Consider the following 7201-nt stretch of genomic DNA (forward strand, 5'->3'; position numbering starts at 1 on the left):
TCTGGCGCCCCCACTCACCTGTTCCACTATCCGCCGTGGCTGATGCCTACCATGTTCCACACGAGCCCCCTGGTGGTCATAACACGTCATAGCAACCTGTTGTTTGGTTGTTCCACCATTCAGTCTATTTGCATATTAGCCTTTTATTATATAGGATTAATTCTGGAACTTGGCCGAGCCACATGAAAACATTTCCTATTACAATAATTTAATACTACTGAGGTGGGTATAAATAAGTCAGTTATTTTACTATTTATTTATTTTTATATTTTTATTGATTTCAGAGAGGAAGGAAGAAAGAGATAGAAACATCAATGATAAGAGAGCATCATTTGATTGGCTGCCTCCTGCACACCCCCCACTGGAGATCGAGCCCGCAACCTGGGCATCGAGCCTGCAACCTGGGCATGTGCCCTTGACTGGAATAGAATCTGGGACCCTTCAGTCCTCAGGCCGAAGGTCTAGCCACTGAGCCAAACCAGTTAGGGTATAACTCAGTTTTTTTAAAAATCACTTTTTGTCTGTTTAACAAAGTTTTGTGCTTATTATATATTGAACACTATTCTAACTTCATTACTAGTGTGAACTTATTTAATCCGTATAATAATCCTATGAAGTATTGTCATTATCACCAATGTACAGATGAGGAAACTGAGGCCTACAGAAGCTAAGTAAGCTGACCAATGTCACATAGCTAGAAAGTCACAAAGCAAGGATTTGAATGCAGGAAGTTTGACTCTAGCCTTCAGGATCATAGTCACTACACCATATTATCCCCCGTAGACTGAGTATAAGTCTATCACAATGATGCAAAGATTAAGACTCATGGTGTGCTTTCTTAAAGAAAACTAGTTTTCAAAGCTGTAATCTTCAACACCATCATCATCAACAAAATTGGATGATGAAGGCACACTACACCAAAGACACCATTCTGGCATTGTGGAAAAAAGAGATACAACATGGCCACTTTTTTGAAGAAATTTAATCGAATTTCTCTGTTGGGTCAAAGGAAATTGCCGGGGTTGACCAGCAGAGCCTGAGCGAGGAATGAATGATTAGTCTGACACAATGTCTGCTGTGAAAGAGGGGACTAAGAGACTGCCTGGCTAAAGGAACCAGACAGCCTCGATCACCTTCCCCTTCAGGCTTTTATTGTAACAGCAGTTTGAGATAAAGTTTATCTTTTAGATACAATCAGTAGGGTAAGTAATCTTGGGAGCACACGTGTGTCTGCAGTGTCCTTTAAGCAAGGACACCTAAAGAATAAGCATAAAGATTCCAATAAACCACTGAGGGTCTGCATGTACACAGACTGGTTTGGAAAGGTCAAGGAACAATTAGGGGCAGCCACCTTTGGCCAAACTCCCCTAAGTCAGAATTCTGATAAAAAGGGTGAGCCACCTTTAGCCCAGTTCCCTTTTTGGAATTCCCTCCTTACATACTTTCCAACCAAGTCTCCTGTGCTCCCCCACAGGAAATTGCCGGAGGCAGTATTCTATAGAGTTACCAGGTCAGTTCCAAAGAAAAAAAACATGTAACCTGATCATTACATCCAAATGAGGAAAAATAAGAGAAAGCCAGGATGCAAATTCATTCAGCTTGGGACTGGAGGAAAGCTAATAGGTGAGCTGGTTCAAAGCAGACTAAAGCAAAGACATCTTGAATCCTTACCTGGGTGAGAGTTTAGATGTTGGCCACAGATTATTACTAGTGACCTTTGGTGGGGGTGTGGTGAGAAGAATCAAAGACTCAAAGAGTTAAACCAAAAAAAAAAAAAAAGGAAAGAAAAAAAAAAGAGTTAAACCAATGGGGAAAGGGTCCTATGTGCCCATCCTATATAATAAAAGCCTAATATGCAAATTGACCAAACAGTGGAATGACCGGTGGAATGACAGGTCTCTATGACGTGCCCACTGACCACCAGGGGACAGACGCTCAATGCAGGAGCTGCCCCCAGCCCACAGGCCCCAGGCCAACCAAGACAGGTGCCAGGGGGCCCCCAATCACCCTGCTGGTCGCCTCCCAAGGGTCGCCCCAGAGATCAGCCCTGATTGCCGGCCAGGCCTAGGGACCCTACCAATGCATGAATTTCGTGCATCAGGCCTCTAGTCTACTATATGGGAAATCAAGGCTCCAACATACTACTTCTGAACTCCAGGTAGTACTCTTAATAGTACACACTAGAAATTTATAGACATGATTGGCTAATTTTAAAAAAATATATTTATTGATTTCAGAGAGGAAGGGAGAGGGAGAGAGAGATAGAAACATTTATGATGAGAGAGAATCATTGATTGGCTGCCTTCTGCACGTCCCACACTGGGGATCGAGCCTGCAACCTGGGCGTGTGTCCTGACTGGGAATTGAACTGCAACCTCCTGATTCATAGGTTGAAGCTCAACCACTGAGTACACCGGTCGGGCATGATTGGCTAATCTTTAAGTATTCAACTGAGAGAGGTCTAAGAAGGGAAAACTCAGATACCTACAGAGGCCAGGCTAGTGACTATAGATGAGTATAGCACGTCAGGGTAGTCAAGTTAAGAGTGCTTACTCCCTCTGACACCATTCACCAGCCCCTCTGGGAGCAGCAGCTTAGGATTTTATTGTTTAACTATTTCATGCCAACAATCATTGTGTATGCAGTAAGCAGCTACTCTCTAGGGAAAGTGATATTTAGCTGAAAAGTCAAATAGCTTAAAGAGACATTAACTAAACATTCCAGTTTTATTCTTTAAAGATTCTAAGGGGAAGTCAGGAACATAAGGATTGATGGGTCTCCAACAAAGGATATGTTTACTACAAAGGCAGAGACAGCTGGATTGCAGGTTCCTCCCAGTACTTTGTTTCCTTAGTGTGTAAACAGACTTCATACTTATTTTCAGAGACAGAAAGGAAGGGGGGAAGCTAAAGAAACTGGGTCAGACCACAACCAGTCTTAGGTGGGATGGGGTGGGGGAGGAACCTCAGGAAATAGAGCAGGTGGTGACAGCTGTGAGGAGTAGAGGAATGAGTGCTGACTCCCTAGGGAGCCTGCTGAACACAAGAAAGAGACTTAGAGGGAGGTGACCTAGAAGTGGGAATAGAGCAGGTACCTTTTTAAAAAATATGTATATTTTTAATGATTTCAGAGAGAGGAAGGGCGAGGGAGAGAGAAACATTAATGATGAGAGTGTATCATTGATCGGCTGCCTCCTGCATGCCCCCTACTGGGGATTGAGCCTGCAACCTGGGCATGTGGCCTTGACCAGAATTGAATCCAGGACCCTTCAGTCCGCAGGCCAACGCTCTATCCACTGAGCCAAACCAGCTAGGGTGAGCTGGTACTAATTAACAGCCTTGGGAGTAGGGTTCTGGGATAGTGCCCAATGAAAACACTTTTAAAGCAACCAAACTGGAGAAACTATGAAATTCTGCCTGATTGAATAAAATTAGTTAAAGAAAATGACTGTAAATGTTTAGATCATTTGGTTTGATTTACCCAAGTTGACTCTCCAAAGGCTGCCACCATTTAGCATTAAATAATATTTCCACTTGTCTTTGGGGGGTCACTTGTAGTCAAGTAAGAAACTGCACTAGAATAGCTCAACCATTATCTTAGCTGTTTGTTTGTTTGTATATTTATTTATTTATTGTCTATTTAAAAGACTTTCCTAAATTGATTTTCTTCATCTCCTACATATCTGAAAAAATTTACCTTCATCTTATTCCCAAAATAAGCTTCTTAAAAAGAAAGTAATGGCCTTAGCCAGTTTGGCTCAGTGGACAGAGTGTCAGCCTGTGGACCAAAGGCTCTGGGGTTCAATTCCCATCAAGGGCTTGGTTGCAGGCTCCTCCCCAGCCCGGGCCCTGGTCAGGTCACGTGCAGGAGGCAAACAATTGATGTGTTTCTCACACCTATGTATCTCTCTGTCTTTCCCTCTCACTTCCACTCTCCCTAAAAATCAATGAAACAATCTAGGTGAGGATTAACCAAAAAAATAAAAATTTAAAAAATTAAAAAAATAAAGTAATGAAAAGACAGAGGATAAGAAAGAAGGTGATGAAATTTGTTAGCTTAGCAAATAAGGAGCCTTCATGCCTGTAATCTAAACATTTTAGACTTTTATATTTCATATTTTATTGCTATTTCATTTTGGTTTTGTTTCTTTCAAAAATTCTACACATAAATTTTAGGAAAATAGGAGTATATGACCACCATAGTTATCTTATTCCATATGCCACAATTTGGAAAAATAACAGATTTATTATTTTAGAGGGCAGCCAAGAAAGAACTTCAGACAATGAATGATATCAGAAGCATAGTTCTTTATTTGGGAAATGTAATAATTTAATATATTATGCATCCAAACAAATTCAAATAAAGACTTAAAGTAGACTAAAAATTTCTGATAGGAAAGAGGATATTTGCAGGTTTCCTCAGTGAAAAAAAATTCAGTGGGCCTCTAATTAATGGTTAATTACATATAAGTAGATTCGTCTAATAAATCCTCTGTTTCAGAGTTATCTAGAAGGTTTTTTTTTTTAATCCAAACTCTCTTTCAGTTCACTTTAAGGCACATAATGGCTTATTAAGTAATTCTGTTCTCTAAAATGAAGTCAAATATATTGTAATGGGCTACCAAATTACTTAATATACATGAAATTGCCTTTTTTTTTTTTAATATATTTTATTGATATTTTATAGAGAGGAAGGGAGAGGGATAGAGAGCTAGAAACATCGATGAGAGAGAAACATCGATCAGCTGCCTCCTGCACACCTCCCGCTGGGGATGTGCCCGCAACCAATGTACGTGCCCTTGACCGGAATCGAACCTGGGACCCTTCAATCCGCAGGCCGACGCTCTATCCACTGAGCCAAACCGGTTTCGGCTGAAATTGCCTTTTTAAAATAATTATTTTGAAAGGGTCCACATATTGTTTGTTATCAAAAGCCCCTCTAACTATAGTTCAATACTTTAAGATAGCTATTGAAATAAGCAATTTGGTAATTGCCTTTTGAAAATAAATTTAAACAATGCCTTTTTAGTTGCTTAGCAAAATATTTATTACAAATAAATTATACTCAAAACAAGTATGTGTTAAAATATAGATATCCCTTAAAGATCTTTTTTTTATTCTTGGATAAATTTACCTTCTCTAACAAAAAGATTCCAGAATGTGGCAGGTGGGTGGTGCATGAAGTCTTACAGCCTAAGCAAAGCAAACTTAGGAACAGATTTTAAAAAATAGATTAAGTGTTTTCTAAGCTACTGCTTGCCTACACTAGCCAGCTGAAGGCTTTAAATAATGTAATCCCTACAGCAACTGCCAGCTCCAACTGGAAGCCTTAAACAAGGACTGGAATCACTGAGGACTCCAACAGGTGCAGTCTAATAGTGCTCCCCTAAATCTGCTACTGCACATGTGTAGGACACTATATTCTTAAATTCAACAGGATACTAATTAAATTAATTCACATGCCTCTTGTTTTGTCCCATCTTCCACTATCGTATTACCTAAGACATCTCTCTCTCTCTTCCTCCCCACCCAGAGAAATACTTAGCACAATGTGTGGCAGGTACTGAGTTTGCTTTCAGTGTTACTTCTCTAAGCAAGATCCTTCTTCTTACAGGTTAAGTTTTGGAAAGAAAATTAACTAGTAAATTACTTTCTTCCTATTGTTATTGCTCTGTCTGTCCAACTAACTTTTCTATATTAGTACTTACTAAGTACCATTAGAATTGCTCGGATTTTTTCCTTTTATACATTTACTAGTGACCCGGTGCATGGATTCGTGCACATTGAAAGGAAATTAATTAGAAGGTGGTCGGCGGGGCAGGACTGGGCGAGATGGGCCAGACAGGCCCTGGAGCCAACCTCCCGCAGTCCCTCCCTGGCATCTGCAGAGTGAGCAGGGTCCCTCCAGCTCTCTGACATCCCCCAAGAGGTCCCAGAGTGTGAGAGGGCACTCTGCAAAGTTGCTGTCCTACAGGGTGTGGAACGCAAATGCAAGTGTGCAGTGAACCAGATAAGGGCCGACAATGCCCCAGCAACAACATAACCCATGCCCAAAGATGGAATCCCACGGCCCCGTGAGGAATCGGGTTCCCTCCTCTTTGGTTTCGGGGTGCGTCACCTGAGAACTGCTGCTGCCAAGTCACTGCAGCTCGGCAGCTCCTGCGTTGAGCATCTGCTCCCTGGTGGTCAGTGCGCGTCATAGCAACCAGTAGAATGGTTGGACACTTAGCATATTAGCCTTTTATATATAGATTATATATATAGATAAGTTGTATCAGAATGTACTTGTTGCTTATGTATTCAAATATATTTACAGATAAAATTCACACATACTTTTTATATAATCAAACTGAGAACTTTTGCTATCAAGTTAAATTGAAAAACCAAAAAAGAAAAGACCACTATCATGCCCTCAAATATTATTTCAAAATATTATGAAATTATAATAAGATCTTTGCCAGACATGCAAAAAGGAAGTTTAAAAACATATACAAAAATTAATTCTGCCCTGAGGGTGTGGCTCAGTGGTTGAGCATCAACCTATGAACCAGGAGGTCACAGTTCAATTCCCAGTCAGGACACATGCCTGAGTTTCTGGCTCGATCCCTGGTGTGGGGCATGCAGGAGGCAGCCGATCAATGATTCTCTTTCATCATTGATGTTTCTATCTCTCCTTCCCTCTCCCTTCCTCTCTGAAATCAATAAAAGTGTATTAAAACAAAAAAATAATTAACTCAAAATGGATTAAATATCTAAATGTAAGACCTAAAAATATAAAACTCATAGAAGAAAACACAGGGGGCCCTAACCGGTTTGGCTCAGTGGATAGAGCGTCGGCCTGCGGACTGAAGGGTCCCGGGTTTGATTCCGGTCAAGGGCATGTACCTGGGTTGCGGGCACATCCCCAGTAGGGGGCGTGCAGGAGGCAGCTGATCGATGTCTCTCTCTCATCGATGTTTCTAACTCTCTATCCCTCTCTCTTCCTCTCTGTAAAAAATCAATAAAATATATTAAAAAAAAAAAAAAAAGAAAACACAGGGGGAAAGCTCCAGGACATTGAATTTAGTAATGGTTTCTTGGACATGACACCAAAAGCATAGGCAACAAAAGCAAAAGTAGACAAATAGGACTCCATCAAACTTTACAACTTCTGTTCATCAAAGGAAATAATCAACAGTGAAAATCAACCTATAGAATGGGAG

This window comes from Plecotus auritus (assembly GCF_963455305.1).
Source record: "Plecotus auritus genome assembly, chromosome: 9".
NCBI lineage: Eukaryota > Metazoa > Chordata > Mammalia > Chiroptera > Vespertilionidae > Plecotus > Plecotus auritus.